The following is a 10,531-nucleotide window of genomic DNA, read 5'->3' as shown; positions in this document are numbered from 1 at the left end:
AAAAACGATACCACCGGCATAATTTATTGGCTGAGGTTAGACATGTCACTGGGTCAGGTCGAGGTCTGGAAAGGTCTTATGAAGACCACAAAAACTGCCTCTTGCTGTTTTTGGATGCTGTCAGCCAGCAAAAACAGTATTAGTTAATAGCAGTAGGCTCTTTCAGAAAACAAATTATGCACCTTGCGACAGTGCAAAAAATGTTCAGAATTGATTTGAGGAATATGACATTCAACAGATGTGGTGTCAATGCTCTTATGGAGCCACTTTTGCCTTCTGTTCCTTTGAAACTATTTTGACAAGTTACAAAACAAAAAATTATTTACTGTTATAGTACACTGGATAGGATAATTCCCTGAGAAAGAAAGTCACGACAAAAGAACATCAGACATTAGCAGCCTGCTACGACTTTGAATCACCTGGGAATTTCTCAGAGTGCATCTTCTCATATGTACTAATATCAGTGATTCCAACTTTGGGCCTTGCAGTTTTATGACTCTGTGCCAGCTTTTGTGGCACAAGGACACCTTAAGAGGTCTTTTGGAGTTCATGCCTCAGTGGTTCAGAGCTGTTTTGTCAGCACAAAGGGGAGCTACACGGACTTTTTTAACAACTTTTTTTTTTAACTCCAAGTAAAACACATCGCTATACAGTGCCTACCAAAATTTTTTATTGAATCCATATTAAATGAAAGGATGCCCCCCAGGTCATATATTAGATTTAACTTATTCTACATTATATAAAACTTCAGTAGCTGTTGAAAATATTCAGAATGAGAATCTCTGATTATATAAATTGTGTTTACAGTGTTTTGTTTTTTTCTCAAAAGTGTCAAAAAGAAAGCAAGGAGACATAAATAAATAAATGTATTTAGTTTTTCCCAGTGTTATATAGGCCATGCTTTGCAAGTGACCTATGGATTTCATTGCAGGCATAACATACTGTAAATGTATGTCAATAAGAAACTTGAATCAGCTTCTTTTAATATGAACATTTCTCATCTTGACACTTTAAATGAAAAAATTACAAAAATGCTTTCAGTCAAAGAGATGAAGAATAAAATCCACTGTGCTGATTCACGTGTCAAATAATCCATTGTATAAATCTATCACAAGCCATTATGATGCAGCAGTGTGATTTAGACAACTGAAGGTGTTTCTGTGCTAAACTGCAATGGAATGGACGGTGCCACAAAGGGAGAATTTTACATCAGAAAAAATGAAAGAAAGAAAAAAAAAAAACCTCAGCGCTGCAGTATGATTTTATTATTAGTATTGGTGACATGCCTGCAAACTGGTGCTTTACAGCAGTGTGCGTCTGTTTCTAATGGTCTGTCTGATAATTCACACTCCACTACTTTGTCTCCTTTCCACTCCATTTACCAAACATATCTACCTATTCTTTGATATTCCTGTCCTTCCTTTGAATCTCTTCTTGCATGCAACATTTTATCCTACTTTTAATCTTTTACATTTTATCTTGTAAACAAATAAATCAGTGTTGATCCATTTCTTGTCGTTGATTTGTCTTTTGAATGATTCATTGGTTTGTTAGCTTGCATGTTTTTGTGAACTGCAATAGACAGACTTCAAAGTTTTCTCCCAGTAAGCAGTCCAGTAAGCAGTATGGGTCAACAACTAGCCTTCATGTGACTAGTTTTACGTGGATAATTTTAATAGCGTTGGAACGTTTTGGAACTACAGGGAGTGCACCAGGAAAAGGTGCGATCTGGAAAGGTGATGGCCCCAATTCTTAAAAGAGGTAAGTGGCTGATGAGGTCTCTCCCTGTGTCAGATTCAATGCCCTGCCAGCTTTGCTACACCAAACCTAGGACTGTGGCCAGAGCAGCATGTAGTGTATGAATCAAAAAACATTATTAATACCTTTTGTTGTGAGAGTACTTGTAAACATGAAAGGCTTTTCTGGTTTTGTCCAGTTTTGTGCTCTGACTGTGTGAATGTAGCTTTGTATCTGTCATTTTGATTCTCAATTTTTGGCACAGTTGAATACATTGAAAAAGTGAGATTGTATTTACAACTTTAAATGAAATGATCACACAAGTTTGTGTTGAGAAATGTATTAAGATTTAGCCTCACTTCAAACCACTTGCACGTTCAACCAGAGAAGAGGAAGAAGAAGCTAAACGTCTTACTTTAAATCCAAAATAATTGAATTCATGCCTTTTACACTTTCCCAACCCTAAAGTGGTGCTCATCTTGTCCCCGTCACAGACTCAACAACATGGTAAACCCCATTTTGGTTTAAGTATACTTTCAAAGTATTACTTTACTGAAAATATACTAAGAGACATTGACCAGGCATCTGCTCTTAGCAAACTCTTCATCGCATCCAGAGAACTTGAGTTCTGCACAGTACATAGCATTACCTCTACTTGACTGCCAGTGAGATGCGCACACTCAGTAAATTAGTGGTACGGGTTTTGTATGCAATTTTGATACCTATGAGTACTCAGCCTTGTATTGTTTAATCACTGTAATCTGTTTCTGTCATTCAGGCTGTACATTTTTGTATCATTCTTGTAACTGTGTAAATTGTTAAATCTATGAGGATAGAGGTAGGTGCAGTTGTATGGCTCTAGTATTGTCCAGTTAACAGATGGTTGAGCAGACATAGAACACATGTATGAGAGATGATACTGTTTTCATACATGTTAATTAACAATTTAGCAGGAATGGGAAATGGGCACATATGGCATGTCACTGTTGCGAGTTGATGTTAATCTGTCAGGAAAGCACCGTGAGTTCAAGTAGGATCACAAGGATGTGTGATTAAGCATAAAGTTTAATCTAATCCAATTAGATATGAATTAGGTGTACGTAAGTCAGCCCATATGGAAAAGATATATATAAATCTTATAAAGTTTGTATCTGTCTTGTGTGAAACTTGTATGAAAAGCATATAAGTGTGAAAACAGATATAAGATCCCTTGAAAAATTATATAATGAAACTTGTATGTTTTGGATACTTACTAAAACAATGTATGAAAGTAATGCGAAAGTGGCCACTTTCATGAGTAATCACACATAAGTTCTTACTATTTCTTTTCCATATGGGAGGCTGTGGCAATTATGTATTACATCTTTCTTAAAGGAATACACAATTGCCACAGCGTGTACATTGTGTTTAAAGCTAATGTGTTTTTTGATCTTGTATGAGATCCCAGTGTATTATACTCCTAATTAACACAAATATCAAATCAGCCAGACGTGTTCAAGACTACCTGTTGAAGTTCAGCAGAATGTGGATGAAAGGTGATTTAAGTGACTTTGAATGTGTCATTGATGATGGTTCCAGACAGGGCAGTCTGAGTATTTCAGAAACTGCTGATCTACTGATTTTTCTGCACAAAAGAGAAAATATCCAGGCAGCGGCAGTTTTATAAGTAAAAATGTCTTGTAAACACTCTTTACACTACTCATCTCTGAATAGACACGCTGAACCTTGATGTGGATGGGCTACAGCTGTATACGACCACACTGGGTACCATCACTGTCAGGAGAAAAATGATAACATTTTACCTCGCACAATAGAACATTGGAATTATGTTTCCTGGTCTGATGATGCTTGATTTCCACTACAAGAATCAAATTGGTTCGGTTACAACCCAGTAAAAGCAAAGTGTATCTGGTCTAAGTAAGAGTATAGATTGATCTGGCATGGGTAGGTGATATCAGGATTGTTTACCATATTTGTATTTGTAATCAAGTCAGTATGACCTTGTTCTTCAGAAAACATAAAACCAAACCTCTTGGAGTGTAGTTATATGTAGTTATTTAATTTATTCATATATGTCGTTCTTTATGCAACTTGGATGGATGTCATGCTCATTGATTTGGACTGAGTAGGCCACAGTCTTTTAGAACTAAAATTCTTTGAGGTCATCTGACTTGAGGCATGATCAGAGGCTCCTTTAGCATGACAGAGTTAGGTAGGGGTCGAGGTTAGTGTGACCTCTCTGGAATTCTCTGTTCATCATGTGTTTTGGCTGCTGAAGAAAGGTTTGGGATAACTGACATGTCTCTGTTTGCAGTCAAGGAACAATGTTAAAAACAAAAGGACAAAGTGTGTAAATCTTTTTTTTTTTCATTTCATTTCCTTCCTCTTTGTATTTCCTTGGTCACTATCTCATCCATGAACTTTCAAATCCTGCTCCCTCTTCCCTTGCCCATCTCTCCCTTTTGGTCGTGGTAATAAACCCATAGACGTTTCTGTCATGCAACACTTTTGGCACTCATAAAGGTGCCACCTGTTGCTAGTGCATACCAGGACACTTGATGATACTAGTTAGGATACTGCAAACTTGGCGATACTCATTTACTGCCCCCACCCAGTATCCTTTTAGGGTAGCATTAGTTGAGTCAGTGATGCAAGTACTCCACTGTGCAGATATTCACTCTGAGAAATAGTAAGGTCAAGGTCAAGGTCAGATTTATTTATATAGCACATAAGGATATTGATCAGCAGTTTGATACCAATGCACTTTACATCATGCGCTTCATGTTAAAGACTGCAGTCAAAGATTAAAAATAGGGTATTGTCTTTCATTTTTGTAGCACATTCATTCCACATTGAAGAAGATACTGTGAAATGTAGAATAGAAGACAAGAAACATGAAAGGATTTTCTGTGTGCTATAATTCTTAATATGGCCTATCTTTATGTTGGCTTTATAAGAACCTCTAGCAGTTGAATGACTTATTATATAAGAAGCATTTTTAGTGCAACTACAGTGCACAAGTATGTAACTATCACTCATTTCTCTATGTTTTACTTCCAAAGCCAGATGTTCTTGTAATTTTTTTCAAAATCGCCTTGAGCAGTAATTCTCTGGGCTTTCTGAAGGACTTTCAAAGCAAACATAACAGACAACTTGGGAAAGAACCAGTTTTGAATTGTATTGTTAGGCACATTCTTACTGGCAGGGTGTCCCAAAAAATGCACAATTTGTTCCAATTTCTTTTGTTTAATCTATGAAAAATGCCAAGGATAACACAGTTTGACAGTCATAAAATAGTAATTTTGCAACAACAAAGGGGTTAGCAAAGAGCAATTAGCTGAAAAGTTGGCGTATCTTGGCTCCTACCTCAAAGCACACTTCACGCTCTCGATCTTGCATGCTGCACAATAATGTTTAATATTTAGTATTTACTTTTTTCTTTTTTCTTTCTCAACAGGTGATCCAGGTGATTGATATATGTAGTTTTTTTTTGTCTGCTTATTTTGTTGGTTTTTGTTTTTTGCCCTTTATCCCCGTCCCTGACTTGTGGTAGTAACCTCAGAATGATGCTGCTTAATCATACCTTATGTCATGGTAGGGGGGTTGGGTTGTTGACCCAGTGTTCTGTGTTTTGGACCTTTTATGTTTTGGAGCTTTACCAAACTACTGAAATTGTAGAGTTTTGTAATCCCTGGTAATTTCTCTGCTATATTATTAGAGGTCTCTAGTTTAGTTTTAAGTTACTTCATGGTTATCAGCTTATAGTCCCACTCCCTTTTTTCTGCTCTCTGTGTTTTGTTCCCTGTCTGTCATGTCTCTCGCCCTCTCTGTCGTTCGTCCCTGTTTCGTCTCTGTGCTCTGTGTCCATGTTCTTCTCCCTGTGTTTCCTTTGTCTCCCCCAGTCTGTCATGTGTTTCCATGTTTGTTTACCCCTGTCAAAGTGTCAAGTCTGCATGTCCTTGTCTTAGTTTTGGTGTGTGTGATACTCCCTGTCTTATTTAGACAGTCCCTAAACTCTTGTGCATTGTGTTCAGTTTCGCTTCCGCTGTCTCAGTATGCCTGATTTGGGTTAGTCTACTTTTCTGAGTCTTCTTTGGCCTTTTGTTTTCTATTCTTGTTTGTTTTTTCTCTCAGCCTAAATACTTTTGTTAAATAACACTTTTTGTTAAATAAACCTTATTTCCCATTCTTCTTTGTTTGAAAGTAAAAATGTAACTTAGTTAACCGTCATGATTACCTGCAAACACCTGTGATAGTTTTAGCAAAATAACCAAAATTACACATTTTTGCTACATTTCATAGTAATATTTCCAACACTTGAAAATCTAGGACCAAAAAAATTGTATTATATTATATTACATCACTGGGAAATAATGTATTTTTCGGACCATAAGGCACACCGGTTTATGAGGCGTTCTGTCGATGAACTGGTCTGTTTTCATACATAAGGTGGACCGGATTATAAGGCGCATTAAGTGAAACAAAACAGTCAGATAAGTCAAACTTTACTCAACCCATTCTTCTTGTTTCCTCCACTTCCGTACCATTGATTCATTAATGTTGAATTCTCTCACAGCTGCTCTATTTTCATGTTGCAGTATATTAATGACTAACCTCGTAATGTGGATGGATTATCTCAGTTGTTCTCCTGACTGAAGTTTGTTGTTTGGTCTGTTTACAGCATCCTATCATGCGATTGCATTTGTCCCTAACCCTCGGGAACACTCACATTAACTTTTATCAAGTGGAAAAAAGTTAGCATTCATCCTCCAGCTTCACTGTGTTTATGTTACATCTAACATAGTTGTGTCACTAACGATCACGTAGCACATCATTATATACCAGCTAGTCCAACTTCAGTAACCCTACAAACGTCACTGCTGTTTAGTTTTCTGTCTTCATTTATGGAAGTGATAGCAGAAAGAGGTTTTAATTTTTTCAGAAATCTCTCAGTTAGAACATGGTATATCATGTTTAGGTGGAAACTAGCGAGCTAACTTCCTGCTAACTTCTAACTCCGTTAAATTTAATAAATTCTGTTTTCATGGGATGCATGGATGTTAAACTTAATTGTTACACCTGGTAAAACAGCAATGCTGATCATTTGATTAAAGATGAAAGAATTTAGACAGTTTTTAACTCTCAGTGATGCTGCAGTGTTCGTTTGACTTTGGGACTTGAAGCTGACAGAGTTTTGGACCCAGATTACTCCTTAGTACGGTAGCCGTAATGCTCCGACAGTCCATCAAGCGGTGCAGGTTGTAGCTTACCAAAGTTGTACTAAAACATTTTTTGACAGATTTTTGAGATTATAAGGAGCACTGTCAATTTTTGAGAAAATGAAAGGATTTTAAGTGTGCCTTATAGTGTGGAAAATACGGTAAACGCTTTATATACAGCTGTACAGACTGAATGTTTAATAGATGACTGTTTAAATTATAGTTCACAAAAGATTTTGATTTTTAGATTTACAAAGTGTGATGACAGAGCCACAGCACCATCATCTCACCATAATATCTGTGTAAGAAATTACCAAATGCTTACATTCTGACCATGTGACAGTTTACAGTTATATTTTACTACTAATTACTAAATGTTTCTCTAAAAATTAATTTGAGTTTAAATTTATAATAATATAGATTGTAATATATAATAATGTAGATTTAAAATGTTTTAAATGCATCAAATGTCCTCTTGTCCAACCAGTTTTTTTTTTAACTGTAAATAGTAAATACATGAAATCTGTCAGAACTGCACATTATCCAATCAAATTTATAAATTGATTATTTGATAGCTTAATTCCATACTAAATTTCTATGTTTTAGTATTTGAAAAGAACATATTTGTGGACATAAAACATTTTGTAATTTATTGATGTTAACCTTTACTTACAACATCTCAGTGATAATCGTTCAGTCTTTTCTAAATCAGCTTCTTTTGACTCTGCAACGAGTAATGCATGTCTTTGAAAGTCAGAATGGATGTCAGGATGTGATTTTGTGTTTCGCAGCTGTTGTAAAGAAATTATGATAATCTTAAATAATTTCCTTTAGTGCAAAATCTGTTTACAAATTAATAGAGATCTGAAATGACTCACAATTTTATTCCTTTTCAGTCATTTGGTAGGTTTACAAAATGTGCTTTGTGGTTAATGTTAAAGCATTCCACATGAAATCATAAGCTTTGGATCTTTTAATGTAAGCTCTGTTGCTCAGCAACTGTCATAATTGCAATGTATTTGTAATTATAAATCTGTTGTACAATGACAATAAAGGGCTTCTATTCTATATATCTGGTTTCCAGTGACAAATAAAGTCATACAAGTTTTTTGGGTTTTTTTTAAGCGAAAAGCTACAGTTTACATATTCTTAAATTCCAGATTTCTGTTATTAATGTGCAGATGTCCAGATGTTATTGATGTTCATTTGCTAGAGGTCCAGTCACAATCTCATAAAAATTCAGTTAAACCTTGGCCATAAAAGTGGTAAATTAGCACCAATAAAAGCTTATGACAACACTGATGCAGCATGCTGGTACTTGATCTCGTCCTGAGACATCCTGAGACTTTAAAATGGGAAAAAAGATCCAGAGAGAATCACTAGAATGAGTATTAAAGAAAATATATCCAACACTCCAACAAAACAGTTTTGTAAATACAGTATTCTTCACACTCTTCAAACAGAAATGGCTCAATGCACATAGACATGACATAATATACAATGTTTAATTAGATACTTTCACAGTAACAGTTTAATTTATGGTCAATTTTCAGACTGCATTCTCTGCTCGAGGGTGTAGCTGGGGTGGAGGGTCTTTTTTCTGTCCTGAACAGTTTTCTTTTCTTTTCTTTTTCACTGAATATTGCAAAGAGTATAATGTTAAAGCTCTTATATTTGAAGGTTTGATCTTTGATCAAGACATGAGATTTATTTATCCTTCTTAATAGATTAAAACAGAATTATGACCAGGTTTTTTTTTTATTAGTGGCTGTACCTTGTTTTTCAGTGTTGTGCATAATGAACTGGGGTTATATGGAGCACTTTTCTACTGTACTGTACTGGCAGTGGGAGGTCTATCTAATGCAGGGGTGTTGAACTCCAGGCCTCGAGGGTTTGCAGGTTTTAGATGTGTCCTTGATCCAACACAGCTGATTTAAATGCCAAACGACCTCCTCAACATGTCTTGAAGTTCTCCAGAGACCTGGTAATGAGCTAGTCATTAGATTCAGGTGTGTTGACCCAGAGTGATATCTAAAACCTGCAGGACACCTACATCTAGGTGGTAATAATGAAGTAATGATCTTCTATCAGTTTATTCATCCATCTGTCCATTTTCTTAAGTGCTTTTCCAGTTTTAGTGTGATATAGGGCAGAAGTTATATAGGCTTTTTTTTTTTTTTAAATCTAACTAAATAACCCACATGCTCATATAATCAGTGTTTCCTCACTGACCTGCAATTTCTTAGCAGTCGATTACAGAGTATCTTTGAGATTAATCTTTGAGATCTTGATGATTTTTTATCATCAGCTGGAATAGCCTGACTGTCACCAGTTTCCCCCTGTCCTCTCCTGCCCAGCAGATGATGGATGATTCTGTGGTCCAAAGCATCTGACCCATTTCGACCTGACTCTGCAACAGTAAACAGAGGCCCTTTTCGACATTTGAGCCACAAGCACATTCTTACATGAATGGTTTTATCATTTTTCTGTACCCCCAGTATTTCTATGAGATGCTGCAGCAAACTGTTTATAGATAGACTTAAATCGATACCCTTCACCTAAATGAACATGGACATGAGGTGTTTGTTCACATCCTATATCTATATCCAGTTCATGAAAGCCTTTGCACGCTTGAAATGTATGTGTAAGTTTGTGCCAGAAGCAACACAATTTTTAATTACTATAGGAAAAGTAGCCAGTGTGATTTGGTAATTGGTAGTGAGTGTGACTGATTAAACACAAAAGATTATCAATTACAGAAAACAAAAAAGCCATGACACTGAACACATAGCGATAACATTCTCTGAGCAATGCTCTTTATTTACATCTAAATGAAAAACATAAAAAGCCTGACCCACTTAGATTCAAATACACATATTTTCTCCATGTTCATCTCAATTTGATTTTTCTTCTTAAAAACAGAATGTAAGAGACCTTCTTCCAACAGCAAAGCATAAGGATCACTGGAGCTGTAAGTCTTAAACTAACTAGGCAGGCCCTTATCTACTGCCAAGTAAAGCCGCAATCATTGGTGTTTTTATCAGATATATTATGATGACTTAATATCCACATAGATGCTCATATTATCACCTTTCTGTCAAACATATTTTAGTGAAATGTGAAACCATCTGTCACTGTCAAAAAGAACTGATATTTTGATTAAGAAAAAACACTTAGCATTATGGATACTAATGGCACTCACTCATTTTTAGAATCAGAACCATCTTTATTTGGTCATTTGGCCATGTTTGTGCACACAGACAAGGAATTTGACTCTTATTTATATATATTTATATATAAATATGAAGAGAAAATGAAAGCAATAAATATACAGAGAGTTACAGAGAGTCTTAAACTATAAAAACTTTAACAAACTACAAATGGGTGTGAGTGATAGATAAAAATAGGCTGAACATGGATTAACCTTATTAATCTAATTTAATTGTCTCAATTTTTATGTTTTTTTGAAGCTGATACTTTATTTCTTTATTCTAAACAGATGCAGGTACATAGAAGAAATGTAGATTGTCTTTTATTACAGATAATTATCTATAATAGTTTTTCTTTTTTGCAAA

The sequence above is a fragment of the Mchenga conophoros genome, linkage group LG5, assembly GCF_057382185.1.
Source record: "Mchenga conophoros isolate Kocher_MC1m ecotype Shallow Benthic linkage group LG5, M_conophoros_male_GT1.1, whole genome shotgun sequence".
Classification (NCBI taxonomy): Eukaryota; Metazoa; Chordata; class Actinopteri; order Cichliformes; family Cichlidae; genus Mchenga; species Mchenga conophoros.
Note: the sequence above shows the minus strand (reverse complement) of the source record.